This window comes from Glycine max, chromosome 15 (assembly GCF_000004515.6).
Source record: "Glycine max cultivar Williams 82 chromosome 15, Glycine_max_v4.0, whole genome shotgun sequence".
NCBI lineage: Eukaryota > Viridiplantae > Streptophyta > Magnoliopsida > Fabales > Fabaceae > Glycine > Glycine max.
The window spans coordinates 29,213,254-29,236,895 of record NC_038251.2 but is presented as its reverse complement, the minus strand read 5'-3'; positions in this window follow the sequence as shown (position 1 = coordinate 29,236,895).

Sequence of the window (23,642 nt, the reverse complement as noted above, 5' to 3'; positions counted from 1 at the left end):
GGGCTTCTCCAAATTCAATTAAATTTATTTTCCAACACACACATCAAATATTCACTTAATGCATATGAAATTACAAAACTACCTCTAATACAAAAACTAGTCTAGGTGTCCTAAAATACAAGGGATGAAAAATCCTACATTTCTAGGATACCCTACCTACATTATGGAGCCCTAAATACAAGACCCAAAAAAATGAAACCATGATCTAATATGTACAAAGATAAGTGGGCTCATACTTAGCCCATGGCCCCGAAATCTACCCTAAGGCTCATGAGAATCCTAGGGCATTCTCTTGCATCTCTGGCCCAATCTATTTGGAGTCTTCTATCCAATGCCCTTGTAGGGTAGGATTGCATCATTCCCTCCCCCTTGAAAAGGATTTGACCTCAAATCCAAAGGTTCTTGAAACTCTGGGCTTTTTTCCTCGACACCTGTAAAAAGAACAAAAACATATATATTAGTGCTCATTGGTATTTTGAAGGTAAGGTCAGAAAACCCATTTCCTGGGCATCTTTCCATGAAGGAACATGGTTCCTCACCAACTCAATGAGTGGTGCTACAAGTATAGAAAAATATGGGACAAAGCTTTTGTAAAAGTTTGTTAAGTCATGGAAGCCCCAAATTTTCCTTATACTTGGTGGAGTGGGCCATTCAGGAATGACCTTTATTCTCTTAGGATTCATTGAAACCCCTTGATCACCATTTAAAAAATTAACGAAAGTAATGCAATAAAACGTACCTTTTTTTATATTTTCATGTTGATTACTCCTACCAAAAAGTATGACAAACCTAAGGTGTCCCATATGAGCACCTAGGTTTGTATTGAAACAAAAAAATAAGAACAAGCCTACCTAATGAGTCCCTACGTATGTGAATCATGAAGATGTTGGATGCATGGGTGATTTTACAAAAGAGGGTTGCACCACTCAACACATTCATCATACCACCTATCATAAGGATTTTGTGCCTAATAATACCTATTTTGGCCCCCAACAAAGCACAAGGATTTAAGCTTTTGCGAACCAAACCCTCATCCAACAACTCCTTTACTTTAGGAATAAACTCAAGCCCAAGAGGTGTGGCAATTCTAACAAGTGTCTTTTTACAAAGGAGAAAATGTGGAGGTTATCTAAGAAGGGAAATTTCTTTAATATTTGTCTTTATTTCAAAATTTCTTTCCTTCTTAGCTAACCTCTTGGAGGAGACACTTACCTCCTTACACTCCTCCTTAACCATTAAAGGTTGTCCTTCTTCTTGGGGGTAGATTTCTTCACTAGATTCTTCCCCTTTTGCTTCTTCGCTTTCACTAGAGGAAGGTGAAGTAGTAGCCTCATCTTGGCTACTATAAATGTCTTGGCTCCTCATAATCATGGTTTTCTTGGTGGGGCATTGAGAAGTAATGTGTCCTCTTCCAGGACATTTAAAGCACTTTATAGAGCTAGTTTTTTCTTGCATACTAGCCTTAAAGGGTTGCTTTTCAATTGTCTTCTCCTTATCATCTTTGGGCTTAGAAGGTGCTGCCCCTAAGATGCCTAGACCTTGATCTTTCTTTGGATAAGAATGAGAGCCATAAGATTTTAAAGTAGACTTTCTTTTAGGTTTTTGCTCTACCCTTATTTTCCAATCTAAGTAAGCCTCTACATTGTCCTTCCCATGGAAGTATGGGAGGTTAATGTTAGCCTCTTGATGCTTTCTTTCATTTTCTCTCCTATGGGAGTGAGGTCTAAGATGTGACCTATGTCTTCCTTCATAATAGTCACGAAGTTCTTCACTTAGGCTCTTGGAAGAGTTATGACTACTATAGGAGGCATGTTTTTCTCTTTTCATTTCTTTCATTATTTTTCTTCTTTTTTCCTCTCATATTTTCTCTCTTTGATCTTGACTTATTTCTTCTACTCTTTTTTTTTCCTTTTTCTTTTGTCTCTTGTTTTTATTTCCACGACTTAAGGGATCTCAAATCATCTAATTGATCGAGGTCATACCCGAATCAAATAAACATTAAAATGCAGTAACTAGGAAGTGATCCTAGGTCGTTTCCCAACGAGCAATGACTGACCAAATGTTCATAATATGCTTCGTTATAACAGTAACAATTGTGGGGGGTGTTTGTTTGTGAATTTAAGAACAAGCAGATTGGAATACAAAATTAATAGTATTAAAAACGTGTTGTTCCCTCTTATTCAGAAGCCATTCTCTTATCCTAGGTTATGAGGATTTCACCCCTGGCAGTTAACCACTTGATCCAACCCTAATTTAATTTACTAAGCAAAAATCAATTTAAGGTTGTCAATATGTGATTAAGCAACACATACACCAATTAACCCCTTGTTCATTAAGCACGAACGTAATTTAAGCACAGTGGCAATTAATCGAACACGAAGTGTGCATAGATTAACAGAACACATATGGGTTAATTAGTGAAGGGAAAACCGATAGGAGAGCAACAATAAAAACAGAACCTCAAAGAGGATTATGCTTCATCCCCAGAGGGACATAACACTAGAAATTTAGTCTTTCATAAGTTCAACAAAAGCAGAAAACATAAATGAAGCTAAAGGCAGAAAATGAAAATGCAGCTAAAGGAAGAAAACGAAAATGAACTAAAGGCAGAAGAAGGAACAGAAACAAAATTGCAATTAGAAGCAGAAAATGGAAAAATGCATTCACGTGAACAGTAATACAAAGCTCCAAACGTAAAACCCAAAAACTCCTGAATAATAGAATAGCCTCCACGAATCCCAAGGCCGAGCTATTTATAAGGGGCACTCAAAGTCACTGGGCCTGATTACATTATTTTGGCCTAAAACGAAATAAAAATACTAATTAAAAACTTAACGCAATAAAATGAAATTAGATGAAATATAATAAAATTGTCTTCTCTCTTCAAGTCCAATCTGGCTCAGCCCAATTGCTTATAATTATCCTGAAATTAAATTAAAAACAAAAAATTAGTCAAGTAGGCCCAAATGATAAAACTGAATAATAAATTTAACAATTAGAGTAAATCAATAATTAAATTGGTGACAAAAAGGGTTAAAAAATAGGAGAAAATCATGGCACATCAAAATCCCCCACACTTAGCTTTTTGCACTCCTGGGCAAAATTAAAAACAGAGCAAAGAAAAAATGCAGAGACCTTAAAGAGAGATAAACAAACACCAAAGCAATTACATATTTCTCACCGAGTCTCAGGGAATGAAAGGAATAGGTAATATCCAATGTGTAATGAGTTAAAGAATCAAGACAGTCATGAAAATCATCCAAGCATCTCAAACATGGGTAGTCAATAAGCTCAAATATAAGTGATATAGCCTCACAAGATATTCAGTCTACCTCTCAAGTGTCTAGGCTACTATTTACTCTCAAAACACCCATGAAAACAAACACCACATAGATTTGGCAAAATTCTAAAATTGACAAACAAACTTGACAAACACATCAACATGAGGATCAAAAGGTCTTTAAAGGTTGTAATGGGGCCAAGGACAAGGTAAAGAGAAGTATGGGATAAGTAGCTAAAACCCTAAATGAATAGAGGAGCGATGGGGAATAAGTGGAAATTAAGCAAAAGTAGTAAACCCAAACCCTCTAATATCAACAAAACCAACCAAGGCTTCAACCCAAATCAAGTCCTCAAAACAAGACCTCATTTATTCAGCTTCACTTCTTCTTTTTTTTCTTCATTTTTTCATTTTTTTTAAACAGTACGAATTTGCAGCAGTTGAAAGTATTTTGAATTTTTGATGATTAAAGCAAGAACTAGGCAATATATATATACACACACACACATCAAGCATGGCCAAAATAAAACATATCTTCCAATGAAACATACCCCCCCCCCCCCGGCCACACACACTTATTCCCAAAACAATTCCAAAGCTCCAAAATTCCTTAAGGGTAAGGTGATATCATGGTTTTTCACTTAAGGCTTGTAGTGAGCTTCAAAACAAGGAAAAGGAAACAAGGCTCAAAAGGGCTATCAAAGGAATTAATTCAAGGTAGCCTCATTTGGCTAGAGGCTTATAAGAATAAAATGCCTAAATCATCTCCCAACATGCATGTGAACCAAGAAGTATCAACAAGAATCAAGCCAAGGCTATTGTGCAAGTAATCAATGGGGCAAAGCACACATAATAAAATAAATAATTGTCATACCCTAATTTCGTCCAGGGACCATTGTTTGATGACATTCAACCTTTGTTTGACCGCTTCGAGGTACTTGGCACCCTTTGTTGCACAATACGTGAAGTTCCAAGACATGCCGGAAATCAAAAGGAAGCATTGTTACGCAATCCGTGAAATTCCGTAACATGCCGGAAATCAAAAGGAAGTATTGTTACGCAATCCGTGAGTTTCCGTAACATTCCGAAAGCTAAAAAAGGAGTAATTACATGACCCGAAAGGTTCCGTAACCTTACGAAAATAAAACAAGTATCGTTACGAAATTCGTAAAGTTTTGTAACATTACAGAAAAATAATCACCAAAAAAAGCAAATGGGGGTGTATTTACTAAAAAAGGGTAAAAATAGAAACCAGGCCCACTAGGCCTTCCAGGATGTTCCTCCAGAAGGCAGTTGCTTTTGGAAGATGCAACCTGGCTTGCCTGGGCGAGCTGGGTGGCAAGCTTCTCCTTTATTTTCCTATAAATAGGGGGAGGGATGAAGGAGAAAGGGGTTTAGCCCTTCTAGTACTTCGTAATCACTTAAAATTAGTGAGGAAAATTGTTTTCGTGAAGAAAATCCATGCCGAGGCACTTCCGTAACATTTCCGTGGGTGATTTCGCGAAGATTTTCAACCGTTCTTCGTCGTTCTTTGGTCTTCAACCGGTAAGTTCCTGAAATCGAACTTTTCAATTCATTCTATGTTCCCTTGGTGGTCCCCATTTGTTTCGCGTACTTTTATTTTTGTTTCATTTACTTTTCGTACCCCCTTTTGACGTGTTTCATTCATTTACTTAAGTCATTTTCTCGCCTAATCAAAAAATAAAATACATTTCCATCGATCATTTGATTTGTAATATCCGTTAATTTCTCTTAAAATGAAAACCGACCGTTCGGTCATGCCGTAACCATGTTGGAAACCAAAAAGAGGTAAAATTATAATATAATAATAAAAAAATATCTTTTAGTAAAATAAACCAAAAAAATCAATCGGACGTTTCTCTTTGGGATTTCTCTTTCTTGATTGAATTGACTAATAACTAAAGTGAAACTAAGGCTAAAATCAACTCGCAAAGTCAAGCTCGTCCGCAAAAAATCACTAAAAAGGATTTTAAGGTTCGATACCTCAGTTTGTTGACCTAAAAAAAAAAGAAATAAAAGGTTTAAATACATAATTTCACACAATCCTAATCTAAGGCTGTTGTCCTTTGGGACAAACGTGAGAGGTGCTAATACCTTCCTCAAATGTAAATACAACTCCTGAATCTGGAATATTCTTCATGATCGATTTCCTTCGGTTTTTCCAACGTTTTCCACAAATAAACGTTGGTGGTGACTCTGCGCATTTTCCTCCTTTGGAGGACGCACCCGTGAGCCTCGCCTCGCTCGCCTCGCTCGCCTCGCTCGCCCAATAGAGCCCAATATGGTTCAACTGATTTATGATATCATCTATTGGTTACGGGCCTCTGTCAGTCCTACAGGGCGCCCGTACCCCCAGCAAGTTCATGCCATCGTGATGTAGGTAAGTATGCACCTCCCCCAACTGATTTTTTATGTCATCTATTGTTTGCAGGGATCGTGCCCGCAAGTGGACCCGAAGAAGTCCAATAGGGTCTTGGAGTTGCCAGCTCTAATTACGGACCTCTGTCAATTCTACGGAGTGCCTGTCGCCCCCAGCAGAGTCATCAGGCCCCCTACTAATCGAGCTTTCATCAAGAAGTACTGCACCCCCAGGCAGGCGCAGGGCGAAACACCACAGTAGCCTGGGGATGGCCGGCAGCGGGCAACAGACGCACCGCCACAACCTCTAGAGTTCACCTCAGCTCATCCACAAAAAGGTTAGAGCGTTGCCTACGACTCGTGGCCGACCAGCAGGCGGCCAAGTCCAAAGCCAAAGGTAAGCAAGGTACTAGCCGTGGCCGACAAGTCATCATGCGTCCAGCTCAAGACGTTAAAGAAGCGCTACTAGGAGGCAACCTAGTACCTTTTTAATTTTTGCTTGTTATTTGATCACCCTTTGTTTCTCAAGTCATAGTAGGACACACCTAGTTGCTCATGATCCTAGGAATTTAAATAAAACAAGCACAAGCTTGGAAGGTAGTCATACCTCACAAAATATATATGTGTATGTTTAGGTAGCAAGATACCTTAGATATGCATGTATATAGCAAAAATACCTCACAAAATATATATATGTGTATGTCTAGGTAGCAAGATACCTGTGATATGCATCTATATAGCAAAAATACCCCACAAAAATATACATATGTTTAGGTAGCAAAATACCTCATGAAAACAAAAACAGAAAACAAAAAAATAAGTTGTCTAGCTGAAAAAAAAACCAACATGCTTTTGAAAAGAGGTAACTTCCAGCTTTTCTTTGAAAATTCACTGATCATAACCAGTTTTTGAAAGAAAATGTGTATACACCTGAAGGGTGAATGCTGTGAAAATTTCCCCGAATGCCCAAAGTTGACTCGGATGAATGCATAAATTGATAAAGGAGCATGTTTTGGAAACACTGGGTTGACTTAAAATAGGGAAAATGAATCCTGAGCCCTAGTGTCACATGACCATAAAAACTTGATGTTTGAATGTCCACATGGGTGCATGCATGACCAGTTTTGCATAAAATTTCCTAATCATCATTATTGCATGTGTATCATGGAAATAATGTAGGACATCCCCTTTATCCTTGAACCAAACCAAACCTTGACATATATTATGTCCAGCCGTGCTACAAGCCTTGAGCCAAAATCCCAACTTACCATAAACCTTGACCCAGGGTGAGAATATCAATCCTTGCCCCCGGAAGAAAACACAAAAAGAAGGAAAATTCCCAATCAAAGAAAGGGAGAAAGCAAAAAAGGAAAGAAAATTCCCAATTAAAAGAGGGAGAGAAAGAAAAAAAAAAGAAGAAAGAAAATCCCCGATCAAAGATCGGAAGAAAACAGAAGAAACATGCAGAAAGGTCTTTGGACCAGACAATATCTGAACAATACAAAATTGTCACCAAGAAAACAAAAAAAAGGAAAGGAAACCACGACCTAAAGTGGCCCTCTCCCTTTGATTACCAACCAAAATCCTCGCGCTAAACAAAAACAGAAAAGGAAAAGGCCAAAAACACTCAAGGCCAAAGTTCCCACCAAAAAAACACCATTCCCCAAGAAAAGTCCTATTGATCCATGATCACGCATTTAATCTTTGATTTGATAGGAAATGATTTGCAAAATCAATTCATGACATATCTATGGTTTGGAATTAGGATGAAACACTTACCTGTGTGAGATTGATACACTTTGAGTGATTTTCTTCCATTATTGTTGAACCCAGTGCTTCCTCTAAATGGTCATTTAGAAACGAAATGCTAACATCCAAAATCTCATTTACAGTTATGAGAAAATTTCATCAGCATACTCTCCTTCCCCGATAGACACATTATTTTTCATCCAAAAAGCATATGTTGCTCTAATCAGTTGGAAGTTTTGTCTCTTTACTAGAGCATGTTCGCATTTTAGTGAAGAAAACACCGAGACTATTTTTAGTCTCACAGTTATCAAGAACTATGTAGGTCTGAGTTCCTCATCATAAATTGAGGATACATAGGAGCAAAAGCCCTGCTTTTGTCGACCACCCCACCTTTTGTTACCGTGACCCAAGAGTCCGGTGGCGTGCGGAGCCACATGACCGTGGGATCCCCAAATTCGTATGTTCCATCATTTATCATTTGTATGTTATCTTGTTTCTATGACTTGAGGGACTAACGTTTGTTTTTTTTTTCGATCGTCTTTTGTTTTGTGCATACATTTTGTTTGAACTGTCGTGTTACTGCTTACTTCGTTATCGTCGATAATGTTTGTTGAAATTCTGGAACCTTGTAGGGTTTTCCTTTAAGAACATTGTCCTAAAAATAAAATGAACAAAAATCATGATAACTCCAAGAATAGAAAAAGAAAGAGGCGTTGTGAACAAATGTCGTGTCTATATATAAAGAAAAGAAAAGAGTTTTTTATATGTAAAAAGAATATGGAAAGATTTTGTGTGTGTGTAAATAATGTGTGAAAAGAAATTCTTGTGTGTGAGCAATGAGTGTATATAAAGAAATTTTTGTATAAACCACGAGTGTATGTTGAAAAATGAAAAAGAAATCTTTGAACAGGAATAGAGTTGTTATATAGACCGTGTTGATATAAAGAGAAAGAGTTTTTAATGCGCGTGTGTACAGAAAAAGTTTGTTGTGTATAGGAATGTAGGCGTACAAAGAAAAAGCTTTTCTCATAGATAACGATGGATGTATAGTTTTTGCAAACATAAAAAATGTAACAAAAAGAAAAGAGAAAGAAAGAGCTCGAAGGTCGCATGTTATGGTCATAGGAAGCATAAATCATTCATAGAGAGCAAACATATCTTTTGGAAACAAGAGACTGACGCTAAGAGTTTATTTTCCAGAATAACCGAGATAAGAATGGATGGATTCATTGAACCGATGAAAGAACAAAATTTGGAAATATTGGGTCTACTTGTGTAAATCCCAAGCCTTAGTATCACAATGCCATAAACTGGATGCTTGAGTACCCACCTAGCTTAGCCATGACTAATTTTGCACGTTGTTTCCAAATCATCATTGTTACGCGTGCCTCGTGGAAATAATATGGAAATTCAACCCGAGACCAATAGCCTGACACATGAATCTGTTTTGCCCCAAATATCAAAGTCGGGCACACACGACGAAAAGACCATGTTGAGATACAACCTTAAGCTACTTTGAACCTTGGCCTGTGAAGAGAATCCTTATCCTTTCCCCGAAGAAAAAAGACAGCAGGATCTCATCACGAGAGAGCGAATAACGAATGCTAAAATCCGAATTCCCAATCAAAGATAAAAAAAATGAAAAGAAAGAAAAGGAAGAAATGAAAAGAAAGAAAAGAAAAGGAAAAGAACGATTCCCGATCAAAGATCGGAAGAAAGCAAAAAGGAAAAGATCGGAGGAAAACAGAATAATTCCCGATCAGTAAAGGAAAGCAAGAAAGAAAACAGGAGATCTTCGGACCAGATAAATTTTCGGCGAGGTAAATAACCGCCAGCAAAGGGAAAGCCCATTTTTAAAGTGGTTCTTCCTTTGGGATTGCCATTCAAAGTCGCTCTCGACTGGCGATATCCCGCCCCACATAAACAAAGAGGAAAAGACAGACACACCCTGCTTCTTCTCCAAAAACACTACCCTCGAGAAAATCCTATTGATTTGTGATCGTGGTTCGATAGGAAATCATGTGCAAAATAAAGTCATGGTGCAGCTATGGTTTAGGATTAGGGTAAAACACTTGCCAGGGTGAGTTTTTATACACTATGAGTGATTTTATTCCCAGTTTCAGTTTGACCCGACGTTTCCCCTGAATGTTCATTCAAAAGCTAAATGTTGACATCCTGCCCTTCATTTTCGGTTACAAGGAAAATTACTTTTGGCATGGGTATATTGTTTCTCTAAGATATGGTGCTCTCGCGAATGATTTATTTTTCCTTGCTAAAGCATGTTCGCCCTTTTTTGGTGAAAAAACCAGTGGACCATTTGGTCCCGCCAACAAAATCTTATTTGGAGACCCATGAATTGATTGCCTAGCGCTGTTCATGCGTCCTCCACCATCGAGTCTGGAGCCCCACGAATTGATTGCCAAGCGCTATTCGTCTATCCTCCACCCTCAAATTTTATCCGGAGCCCAATGAATTGCTTGTCATTCATGCATCCTCCACCATTGAATTTGGAGCCCCACAAATTGATTGCCTAGCGCTGTTCGTCTATCCTCCACCCTCCAATTTTATTCGAAGACCCATGAATTGATTGCCTAGCGTTGTTCATGCGTCCTCCACCATCGAGTCTGGAGCCCCACGAATTGATTGCCTAGCGTTGTTCGTCTATCCTCCACCCTCAAATTTTATTCGGAGCCCCATGAATTACTTGTCATTCATGCATCCTCCACCATCGAGTCTGGAGACCCACGAATTGATTGTCTAGCGCTGTTCGTCTATCCTCCACCCTCAAATCTTATTCGGAGACCCATGAATTGCTTGTCATTCATGCATCCTCCCCCATCGAGTCTGGAGCCCCACAAATTGATTGCCTAGCGCTGTTCGTCTATCCTCCACCGTCCTATTTTGGAGCCCCATGAATTGATTGCCTAGTGTTGCTCATGTGTCCTCCGTTATCAAGCGCAGAGCCTCCGGTGACTGGGAAATATGGTTTTTTGTTATTTTCCCGATTGGTTCCTTCGCCAAACATGTGTATATGTGTATATTATGTTATTGGTGTTTTTTGTTGTTTGTGTTTGTTTTTTGTTGTGCAGAGAAAGAAGAAGGAGAGACGGAAGTCGTCATAGACTAATCACGGAAAGGGCGAAGACGGACAAAATCAGTGTTTTATCTTTGCTTTCCTCTTATCTCCGATAAAAGGTAAGTAAAGAGGGGCGACTGTCATACCCTAATTTCATCTTGGGACCATTGTTTGATGGCATGCAACCTTTGTTTGACCGCTTCGAGGTACTTGGCACCCTTTGTTGCACAACACGTGAAGTTCCGAGACATGTCGGAAATCAAAAGGAAGCATTGTTACGCAATCCGTGAAATTCTGTAACATGCTGGAAATCAAAAGGAAGTATTGTTACGCAATCCGTGAGTTTCTGTAACATTCTGAAAGCTAAGAAAGGAGTAATTACATGACCCGTAAGGTTCCGTAACCTTACGGAAAAAGAATCACCAAAAAAAGAAAAGGGGTGTATTTAGTAAAAAAAAAGGGGGGTGCAAATAGCAACCAGGCCCACTTGGGCCTTCCAAGATGTTCCTCCAGAAGGCGGTTGCTTCTGGAGGAAGCAACCTGGCTCACCTGGGCGAGCTGGGTGGCAAGCTCCTCCCCTATTTTCCTATGAATAGGGGGAGGGATGAAGGAGAAAGGGGTTCATCCCTTCTGGTACTTCGTAATCACTTAAAATTAGTGAGGAAAATTGTTTCCATGAAGAAAATCCAAGCCGAGGCGCTTCCGTAACATTTCCGTAACGTTTCCGTGGGTGATTCCGCAAAGATTTTCAACCGTTCTTCGTCGTTCCTCGTTCTTCGGTCTTCAACCGATAAGTACCCGAAATCGAACTTTTCAATTCATTCTATGTACCCTTGGTGGTCCCCATTTGTTTCGCATACTTTTATTTTCGTTTCATTTACTTTTCGTACCCCCTTTTGACGTGCTTTAGTCATTTACTTAAGTCATTTTCTCGCCTAATCAAAAAATAAAATAAATTTCCACCGATCATTTGATTTGTAATATCCGTTAATTTCTCTTAAAATGAAATCCGACCGTTCGGTCATGCCGTAACCACGTTGGAAACCAAAAAGAGGTAAAATAATAATATAATAATAAAAAAATATCTTTTAGTAAAATAAACAAAAAAATCAATTGGACGTTTCTTTTTGGGATTTTTCTTTCTTGATTGAATTGACTAATAACTAAAGTGAAACTAAGGCTAAAATCAACTCGCAAAGTCAAGCTCGTCCGCAAAAAATCACTAAAAAGGATTTTAAGGTTCGATACCTCAGTTTTTCTCACCAAGTAAAAATGGATCATTTTAAGGTCCAACGCCTTAAAAGGACCACCTTCCAAGTAAAAAGAATTGCTTGATTCGCCCTTCAGAAAGAACTACGTAGGTATGATTTCCTCTTCGATGGAGGGTACGTAGGAGCAAGAACCCCGCTTTTGTCGACCTGAAAAATAAAAAGAAATAAAAGGTTTAAATACATAATTTCACACAATCCTAATCTAAGGCTGTTGTCCTTTGGGACAAACGTGAGAGGTGCTAATACCTTCCTCAAACGTAAATACAACTCCCGAATCTGGAATATTCTTCATGACCGGCTTCCTTCGATTTTTCCAACGTTTTCCACAAATAAACGTTGGTGGCGACTCTGCGCATTTTCCTCCTTTGGAGGACGCACCCGTGAGCCTCGCCTCGCTCGCCCGCAAAAGGGTAGGTTGTGACAATAATGATGGCTCAAAATCTCACCAATGGTAAAATTATCACTTTCAATTCGACCTTTCATAACTAACTTGACATATAGAGAAGGCAAGGATTTCAATTCACAAAATGCCAAGAAACTCCTATTTCGAAAACAATTACCCATTTCTTGTACATAACCCAAAATTCAAAGAGAAACATGCAATGCTGTACACAAAACATAAAACCAACATAACAAATTTAACACAAATTTAACCTAGAAAAACAAAACTCAAACAAAGAACAATCTCCCCCCCCCCCCCCCACACCTAAACAACACATTGTCCTCAATGTGGCACTATCACAAGATTCAAAGCAATCAAATCAATCAATAAAATTGGACAAGTGTGTCAAAAGTAAAGAAGGAGACAAAAAAAGAAAACTCCCTAAGTCATGGCGGGAGAGAAGTCGGGTGGAGTAAGGAAGTCCCTTCCACCCCTGCGTCCACTAAAGAAGGGTTTGTGAGGAATGACTTAAGTCGGTGTCCATTGACCTTGAAGCTCTTGTTTGTGGAGTCGCTTTTGATCTCAACTGTACCATAAGGAAAACCATTAGTAACAACAAAAGGACCAATCCACTTAGACCTCAACTTACCACTCATAAGTCCAAGCCTAGAATTATACAATAACACTTTTTGCCCAACCATGAAGTCCTTCTTAATTATCATGCTATCATGGAACTTCTTGGTCTTTTCTTTGTAGAACTTGGCATTCTCATACGCTTCTAGGAGGATCTCATCTAACTCACTCAGTTGTAACATCCATAGAGAAGTTGCAGGTCTTCACTACCCAGTATGCTTTGTGCTCAATCTCCACTGGAAGATGACATGCCTTTGCAAAGACAACCCGATAAAGAGACATTCCTATGGGTGCTTTGTAGGCAGTCCTGTTTGCCCAAAGGGCATCATCAAGCCTGGTACTCCAATCTTTCCTGTTTTGCTGCACAATCTTCTCTAAAATTCTCTTGATCTCCCTGTTAGAAATTTCTGCCTGTCCATTGGTTTGGGGGTGGTATGGTGTGGATACCCTGTGTACAACCCTGTACTTTTTAAGCAAGGCATGCATTGATTTGTTTCAAAAATGGGTTCCTTGATCACTAACGATTGCTTTAGGTACTTCAAACCTACAAAACAGATTAGATCTGACAAAATCTACAACAACCTTAACATCATTAGTTCTAGTGGGCTTGGCTTCCACCCAATTTTGAAACATAATCAACTGCAAGGAGAATATAAACATAACCAAAAGACACAGGAAAAGGGCCCATGAAATCTATGCCCCAGACATCAAACATCTCATAGAATAGCATCAGCTGCTGAGACATTTGTTGTCGCCATGTAAGTGCACTTCCTGCTCTCTGACACTGCTCACAAGTGCTACAAGTCTTCCACGCATCTTTAAAGATGGTGGGCCAATAAAAGCCACAGTCAAGCACTTTGCGAGCTGTCCTTTGAACACCCAAATGACCTCCCGGTGTGGAAGAATGACAGAACTGCAGGACTGAGTCAGTCTCATGATCTGGAATGCATCGTCTAATGACTTGATCACTGCACAATTTCCACAAGTAGGGGTCATCCCAAATAAAATGCTTAGCATCACTTTTAATTTTATCTTTTTGAGCATTAGATGCTAAGGGAGGAAAAACTGAAGCAACTAAATAATTTACAATGTTAGCAAACCAGGGAGTAGAAAAAGAATCAGAAATATTATACAATATATACAAATGATAATCCGGGAAATCATCCCGAATGGGTGAGTCCTCATCGGACACACGTTCGATCTGACTCAAATAATCAACAACTAAATTTTGTGCTCCGCTCCTATCACAGATCTCCAAGTCAAACTCTTGGAGCCAGAGCATCCATTGGATCAACCAAGGCTTTGAATCAGCCTTCTTCAACAAGTACTTTAGAGCTGCATGGTCAGTATAAACAATAATGTGAGTACCAAGCAAATAAGAACGAAATTTTTCAAGAGCAAAAACTATGGCTAGTAGCTCTTTCTTAGTCGTAGTATAATTCGCTTGGGCAGCATCTAAAGTCCTAGAAGCATAATATATCACCCTAGGCAATTTATCAATTTTCTGAGCAAGGACAGCCCCCAATGCATAATTTGATGCATCACACATAAGCTCAAAAGGGGCTGTCCAGTCGGGTGCCTGGATGATGGGGGTGGTAGTCAGTGCTTTTTTGAGGCAATCAAAAGCCTCTTTGCATTTATCATTAAAGTCAAACTCCACCTCATTTTGCAACAAGTTGGATAGTGGAAGGGCTACTTTGCTAAAATCTCTTATAAAGCGCCTGTACAATCCTGCATGACCAAGAAAAGATCGCACCTCTTGCACGCAAGAGGGGTAAGGCAATTGTGAAATAATAGAATTTTTTGCAGGATCTACTTCAATGCCCTTATTGGAAATAATATGGCCTAAAACTATACCTTGCTCAACCATAAAATGACAATTTTCAAAATTTAGAACAAGGTTAGTTTCAATGCATCTATTCAAAAACTTTTCCAGACTATCCAAACAAACATCAAAAGAGGATCCATATACAGTGAAATCATCCATAAACACCTCTATGCAATTTTCTAAAAAATCACTGATAATACTTATCATACACCGCTGGAAGGTACCAGGGGCATTGCACAGGCCGAAAGACATCCTCCTATAGGAAAAAGTGCCGAAGGGGCAGGTGAATATGGTCTTTTCTTGATCCTCAGGAGCAATAGTGATTTGCATATAACCAGAAAAACCATCAAGGAAACAATAGTGAGATTTACCTGCCAGGCATTCAAGCATCTGGTCAATGAATGGCAGGGGAAAATGGTCCTTTTTGGTAACCTGGTTCAGCCTCCTATAGTCGATGCAGACTCTCCAACTATTCTACACCCGAGTAGGAATCAACTCCTCCTTCTCATTTTTTATCACGGTGAGGCCGGTTTTCTTTGGGACTACCTGGACGGGACTCACCCATTGGCTATCGGAGATAGGATAATGATTCCAGCTTGCAAAAGCTTGGTTACCTCCTTCTTCACTACATCAAGAATCACCGGGTTGAGTCTTCTCTGTGGTTGTCTTACTGGTTTAGCTCCATCCTTTAAATTTATTCGATGCATACATGTGGATGGGCTAATACCAGGAATGTCCGCCAGGGTCCAGCCTATAGCCTTCTTATGCTTCTTGAGAACTGATAATAGCTTCTCCTCTTGCTCATCAGCAAGGGAGACAGATATAATTACTGGAAAACTTTTGCTATCATCCAAGTAAGCATATTTTAAATTTGATGGCAGAGGTTTCAATTTTGGTGTGGGTGGCTGGATAGTGGTAGAAAGAGATGGTTTCTCAACCTGTACCTCATAAAGAAAGTCAGAGGTATATGAACTTCCTGAAGCATGGTTAGTTTTATCTGACTCTAGAAAATCAATCTCAAGAGGTAAAACATCACCAGACATGTAATCAATATCAATTCAGATTCACTCTCAGCATCAAATTCAGACATATGATCAAATACAAATTCAGATTCAATGCATGAAGAGTGATAGGCATGCATATTAGAATGAAGATCAGTCATGTATTCATCAACAATATGGTCAATTATTTCAGCACGAAATACAGAAAGATCTTCAGATGGGTGTTTCATAGCATCGAGAATATTAACATGAACAGTTATATCACCAAACTCCATAAACAGTGTGTCTACATATACATCTATCTTAGTTTTAGCAGTTTTCATAAAATGTCTGCCTAGAATGATGGGAATTGATCCTTGAGAAAATCCCTCCTCCATATTCAAAATATAAAAATCAACAGGGAAAATCAGTTCACCAACTCTAACTAAGACATCCTCTATGAAACCAGCAGGATAGGCAACACTTCTATTAGCTAAATGAATCACCACATCAGTTGACTACAAAGGACCAAGAGATAGAGAATTAAAAATAGACAGAGGCATAACACTAACAGAAGCTCCTAAATCTAACATGGCATTGTCAAACTTACTATTCCCTATAATACAAGGTATGCAGAATGTTCCTGGATCCTTACATTTTTCAGGGATTTGGGGAACAGATTTACCAATCAATGCGGAGACATTTCTGCCCATGCTAATTCTTTCACTTCCTTTAAGCTTCCGCTTATGAGTGCACAACTCTTTCAAGAATTTAGCATATCTTGGAATTTGCTTTATTGCATCCAGCAGAGGTACGTTTACCTCTACTCTTCTAAATGTTTCCAAGATCTCCTTCTCTGCCTCTTCCATTTTTTTTGTTGGAAATTGCTCTTGGAGGGAATGGAAGAGGGATATCCTGCTACAAGTCAGAATTACCAGTAGAAGATTCACCTGCATAGAAATTGTTAGGAAACTTACTCTTTAAATTTTTGTCATCATCTTTTTCTGGAGTAGAGTGAAGTTGGGCAGGTTCATTTGCGGATGAGGAAGATGCTACTGGTTGAGGTCCTTGATACTGATTCCCAACCTCAATGTAATGACACTCACATTTTTGGGATTCTAGACACATTGAGAAGGTAATCTGTTAGAATTCTGGGACTGTTGTTGATTTAACTGTGTAGCCAATTGTCCCATCTGATTAGTTAAGCTCTAAATGGAGGCTCTGGTCTCTTGTTGAAACTGCATGTTTTGCATAGTCATTTGCCTCACAAGTTCTTCAAGGGAAGGTTGTGGAGGAGTCTCAACTGTTTGTTGTTTCTGGGGCTGTTGTTGTTGTTGTTGTTGTTGTTGTTGGATTGGTGGAGGAACGTATGGTCTACTTGGGCCAGCAGCATTCTGAAAATAAGGTTGTTGTTGTTGCTGCTATTGTGAAGGACTCGACCATCTAAGGTTGGGATGATTCCTCCACCCGAGATTGTACCTGTTATTGCAGAGGTCATAATTGTTCTGTTGTGGCTGATTTTGCTATTAAGGTTCAGGAGGTCTATTGTAGATGTTTGCATCATAAGCTTCAGGCTGTTGAATTGCTCCAGATTGCTGCACAGAAGGGCAAAGGTTTGTATAGTGGTCGACAGAGGAGCATAAACCACTGAGTCTTGCGACAGGTACAGATTTCTGATTCAAGGCCTGCTGGGTTACCAGGTTAAGCAAGGCATCTAGTTTACAATCAAGCTTCATAGTTTCAGCTAGTGAAGATGAATTTGTGGCTACTTCATGCACTCCTCTAATGACAATAGCATCATTTCTGGCAGTAAACTATTGGGAGTTGGAAGCCATCTTCTCAATTAAATTCTTGGCTTCAGCAGGGGTCATGTCTCCAAGGGCTCCACCACTGGCAGCATCTATCATACTTCTCTCCATGTTACTGAGTCCTTCATAAAAATATTGGAGAAGAAGTTGCTCAGGAATTTGGTGGAGAGGGCAACTGGCGCATAGTTTTTTAAATCTCTCCCAGTATTCATATAGGCTCTCTCCACTGAGTTGCCTAATGCCTGAAATATCCTTTCTGATGGCCGTGGTCATGGAAGCAGGGAAAATTTTTTCTTAGAATACTCTCTTGAGGTCATCCCAGCTCGTGATGGACCTTGGAGCAAGGTAATATAGCCAGTCCTTTGCCACTCCCTTTAAAGAATGAGGAAAGGCCTTCAAAAAGATGTGATCTTCTTGGACATCTTGAGGTTTAATGGTGGAGCAGACAATATGGAATTCTTTCAGATGTTTATGAGGGTCTTCATGATGCAATCCTACCCCGCAAGGGCATTGGATAGAAGACTCCAAGCAAACTGGGCCAGAGATCTAAGCGAAGGCCCTCGGGTTCTCATGAGCCTTAGGGTAGATTTCGAGCCCATGGGCTAAGTATGAGCCCGCTTATCTTTATAAATATTAGAATAGGTTTTTCCTTCGTTTGGGCCTTGTATTTTGGCCATTCTAGTAGTATAGGGTTTATGCCTTGTATTTCGAGGTATTTTGAGTAGTCTTTGTAGTAGGGAATTTTTTGTATTTTCATGCATTTTGTCATGGGGGTGAGCTTAGCTATTATAGGGGGTGTGTAGCTAAGCTCTAGCTTCTCATCTCAAGGAGGTGAGCTTAGCTATTATAGATGTGTGTGTAGCTAAGCTCTAGCTTCTTTAGGAATCTTCTTAAGGAAGCTTCTCAAGGAGATGAGCTTAGTTATGAGAGGGGTGTGTGTAGCTAAGCTCTAGCTTCTCATGGAAGTTTTCTCAAGAAGCTTCTCAAGGAAGTTTTCTCAACAAAGCTTCTCAAGGAAGCTACCTAGTCTATAAATAGAAGCATGTGTAACGCTTGTTGTAACTTTGATGAATGAAAGTCTTATGAGACACACTTCAAAGTTCCACTTCTCTCCCTCTTTTATTCCTTCAATTTCGTGCTCCCCCCTTCTCTCTTTCTTTTCCTCCATTGAAGCATCCTCTCCAAGCTTCTTATCCAAGGCTCATCTTGGTGGTGAAGCTCCTTCTTCCATGGCTTATTCCCTAGTGGATGGCGCCTCCTCTCACTTTTTCTCCTTTGTCTTCCGCTGCATCTCCATGGTGGAAAATCACCATTAAAGGACCTCATTGAAGCTCAAAGATCCAGCCTCCATAGAAGCTCAACAAGCAAGCTTCCATCAAGTGGTAATCAGAGCATAAGAGCTTCAAGTAGGTGCTCCTTAAACCTTCATTAATTTTTTTGCTTTACCTTCTCTTCCATTGTTTTTTCTTCATTTTTCTCCATGTATCTCCTCATATGTCTTGTGCTAAATTTTGTTAACATGATTCTTTAGAGTTTTCACTGATTAAACTTGCTATAGAAGCTAGATTTGATTTTCTATGGTTCAAATTTCTTGTTCTTGTTCTTGAACCATGAATTGTGTTGAGTTTAGGTTCCTTTGAGTTTTGTCTTGTTATTTTTTGGGGCTGAAACCTAAACCATAAAATTATTACAAAAATATTAAAGTAGAAGAAAACCTCAAAAATCTAGAGTGACTTGTTCACCTATTGTAGTTTTGTCATAGAAGTCATGTCTAGTCATGAAACTTGTCACATAAGATTTCTTATGTTGTGCTGAATTTTATTTTCTTGTTTCTTTGTCTAAGTCATTTGTTCATGAGTGTATGAAATTCTTTTAGCCTATTATTTGATTTGAGTCAAATCTTTCATGTTAATTAGTCCTTAACATGTTCATGCAAAATTCTTAGAGAGTCTTTGATTGTGAACCTTTTCTTGAACTTTTAGGTTTCCTTATGATTGTGTCTATTGTGAATTTGAGTTTTGGTGATTGAATTGCTGGCTGAAATGTTGATCCTAAGTGAAAATTGAACTCCTAAAACTGTGGTAAACAATCCTAGTGAGTTCAACATACATAGGAAGGTTGAAAGTAAGCCCAAGGCAATCAATATACCATGCTTAAAAAAAATCGCTAGTGCTGGCAGCTTGGACATACAAACTTGTAAAAATTACTGAGAATTGGTTACTTCGAATTTTGAGCTGAAATTTTTACTGAATTTGCTAGACATTAGGAAAAAAGTTATAAAAAAGAACCAAGTGATTTGGATAAAAGTAAAAAATACTAAAAATCACACAAGTTGGCAGAAAAATCAGTATCCAGGAAAAAAAAGTGAAAGGGAAGTGTGCTTGTTGTTTTGGCTTAAAATTTATTCTATAATTGGTGCTTATGTTATACCAATATTTGTTTCGAAATTTCAATTGAAAATTATTGTGATAACAAGTGCCAATGCTAGAGGTTTGTAGAGTCTTTTTTTTTGTTTTTTTACTCTACTCTAGAGCCATTCTAAGTTTCTCTTTGAGTCCTAGCTTGCTTCTATGTCCTTTTCATTGCTTTAATTGTTGAATAATCCTTGAAAATTTGTCTTGTTAAAACTCCATTGGTTTAGCTTTCATTTCATTTTTTTTTTGGCCTTTGGTTATTGCTTGTCTCTTTGTTTCCTTGTTTGTGAGTTGCCATATAGGGAATTGGAAGGAGGATTGGTGCCATCCCTTGAAAAATTTGAGTCAAGAAGCAAGGAGCCATCCACCTTAAGAACTATTGGACTAAGAAGCACTCCAAATTGAGTGAATCACCAAAGAGAGAACAACCACCAAAATTGAGGATTGTTTTGTAATTTTGTAATTTGCAATTTACTCACCTTCATTGCTTTCATGTTTTGTAACAAAAAGGCCTTTCATTGGAAGTGTGTTGGGAGCCTCCAATAGGTTACCAAACTTCCATTTGTGTGTAATAATTTTAGGCAATTTTTCCTTAGGATAGTGAGTGTTTTGTTGGGAACCTTGAATGTGGTCATCCAAACACTCTTAGGATTCACCATGTTTACATTTCTTGCTTACTTTCATAGCTTATTTCCTTTACCTTCCATTGTCAAACCGCCTAGATAGCTTTCCTTTTACCTTATCTTTCACACCTCTTTTAGTGTTTATTTTGGCTAGTTTCAACCATAGTTTCTTTTACCTTTTGTTTTCAAACCTCCAACAAGAAAGAACCACAACTTAGGAACCAACATGAGTCATCATTCATCTAGTGTTAATGGCGAGGGTACTAGTCATAAAGACCTTTTATCTAGAATCTTAGATAAGTTAAGTTCCCTCAAGTTATGTAAAGAAAAACAAGAGAGAAAAGAAAAAGGAGAAAAAAAGAGTGGAAGAAATAAGTCAAGATGAAAGAAAGAAAATAAGAGAGGAAGAAAGAAGAAAAATAATGAAAAAATGAAAAGAGAAAAATATGCCTCCTATAGTAGTCATAACTCTTGCAAGAGCCTAAGTGAAGAACTTCATGACTATTACGAAGGAAGGCATAGGTCACATCTTAGACCTCACTCCCATAGGAGAGAAAAGGGAAGAAATCCTCAAGAGGCTAACATTAACCTCCTATACTTCCATAGGAAGGACAATGTAGAGGCTAACTTAGATTGGGAAATAAGGGTAGAGCAACCACTTAAAAAGAAGTCTACGTCAAAATCTTATGGCTCTCACTCTTATCCAAAGAAAGACCAAGGTCAAGGCATCTTAGGGGTGACACCTTCTAAGCCCAAAGATGATAAGGGGAAGACAATAGAAAAGCAAGCCCCTAAGGCTAGTATGCAAGAGAAAACTAGCTCTATAAAGTGCTTTAAATGTCTTGGAAGAGGACGCATTACTTCTCAATGCCCCACCACAAAATTCATGATTATGAGGGGCCAAGACATTTATAGTAGCCAAGATAAGGCTACTACTTCACCTTCCTCTAGTGAAAGTGAAGAAGCAAAAGGGGAAGAATCTAGTGAAGAAATCTACCCCCAAGAAGAAGGACAACCATTAGTGGTTAAAGAGAAGTGTAAGGAGATAAGTGTTTCCTCCAAGAGGTTAACTAAGAAGGAAACTCATTTTACAATAAAGACAAACATTAAATAAACTTTCCCTCTTAGACAACCTCCACATTTTCTCTTTTGTAAAAAGACACTTGTTAGCATTGCCACACCTCTTGGGCTTGAGTTTATTCCTCGAGTAAAGAAGTTGTTGGATGAGGGTTTGGTTCACAAGAGCTTAAATCCTTGTGCTTTGTTGGTGCCCAAAATAGGTATTATTAGGCATCAAGTCCCTAAAATAGGTGGTATGATGAATGTTTTGAGTGGTGCAACCCTCTTTTGTAAAATCACTCGTACACCTAACATCTTCATGGTGTGTGTACATAGGGACCCATTAGGTTGGTTTGTTCTTATTTTTAGTTTCAATACAAACTTATGTACTCATATGGGACACCTTAGGTTTGTCATACTTTTTGGTAGGAATAATCAATATGAAAATACAAAAAAAGGTATGTTTTATTTTGTTACTTTTCTTAATTTTTCAAATAGTGATCAAGAGGTTCCCATGAACCCTAAGAGAATAAAGGTCATTCCTGAGTGGCCCACTCCACCAAGTATAAGAAAAATTTGGGGCTTCCATGACTTAACAAACTTTTACAAAAGGTTTGTCCCATATTTTTCTATACTTGTTGCACCACTCATTAAGTTGGTGAGGAACCATGTTCCTTCATGGGAAGATGCCCAGGAAATGAGTTTTCAGACCTTACCTTACTTCAACATACCAAACACCACTAATACATATGTTTTTGTTTTTTTACAGGTGTTGAAGGAAGGCGCCCAGAGTATGCAGAACCTCAAGATTTGAGGTCAAATCCTTTCCAAGGTGGAGGGAATGATGCAATCCTACCCCGCAAGGGCATTGGATAGAAGACACCAAGCAGATTGGGCCAGCGATCCAAGGGAAGGCCCTAGGGTTCTCATGAGCCTTAGGGTAGATTTCGAGCCCATGGGCTAAGTATGAGCCCGCTTATCTTTGTAAATATTAGAATAGGTTTTATCCTTCGTTTGGGCCTTGTATTTTGGCCATTCTAGTAGTATAGGATTTTTGCCTTGTATTTCGAGGTATTTTGAGTAGTCTTTGTAGTAGGGAATTTTTTGTATTTTCATGTATTTTGTCATGGGGGTGAGCTTAGCTATTATAGGGGGTGTGTAGCTAAGCTCTAGCTTCTCATCTCAAGGAGGTGAGCTTAGCTATTAGAGATGTGTGTGTAGCTAAGCTCTAGCTTCTTTAGGAATCTTCTTAAGGAAGCTTCTCAAGGAGGTGAGCTTAGTTATGAGAGGAGACTGTGTAGCTAAGCTCTAGCTTCTCAAGGAAGTTTTCTCAAAGAAGCTTCTCAAGGAAGTTTTCTCAACAAAGCTTCTCAAGGAAGTTACCTAGTCTATAAATAGAAGCATGTGTAACACTTGTTGTAACTTTGATGAATGAAAGTCTTATGAGACACACTTCAAAGTTCCACTTCTCTCCCTCTTTTATTCCTTCAATTTCGTGCTGCCCCCTTCTCATAGTGGTGAAGCTCCTTCTTCCATGGCTTATTCCCTAGTGGATGGCGCCTCCTCTGAACAACACCATAAAATCATGAAAAGATAGCACAAAAATTTTCAAACAAAAATTCAAATTCAAACTATGGAAACTGCCTAAGGAAAGTTTAGAAAAATAAAACAATAAACTTGAAAATAAATAAAAACTAGTATACAGGCAATTTTGGCTAGTTAGAGACCTCAGGCAGCCTACGGCAGGCTGCCACAATATGGGAAATATTTTTCTACCCCAAATACATATATAATAATAGTCATTCTGATACCCGAAGCGAAAGTTATGGCCGTTTGAAGTTTTACTAAACACAAGTTCTCAAATTTTTTTGAATCTCTCAAATCTAGCCACAACAAGTGTTCCTGGTATTTTTCACACAAACTATGAGTCAAAAGAACCTAGCACACAAAAATTCACCCAAAAATAACAACCCTAACTATCAAAACAAAAATCGCTAATTAAATTGTCAGCAACAATCACTAATTCAGTTACTAATGTACTGTTGTGTGAACAGTAACACATAATCAGTCTCTAATTCCGTCACTAAGCACTATTCTCAGCTAAACATAAAACTGAAATAGGGGAAGTGCTGAACAAGGGGTACTACTAAATTGCAAAAT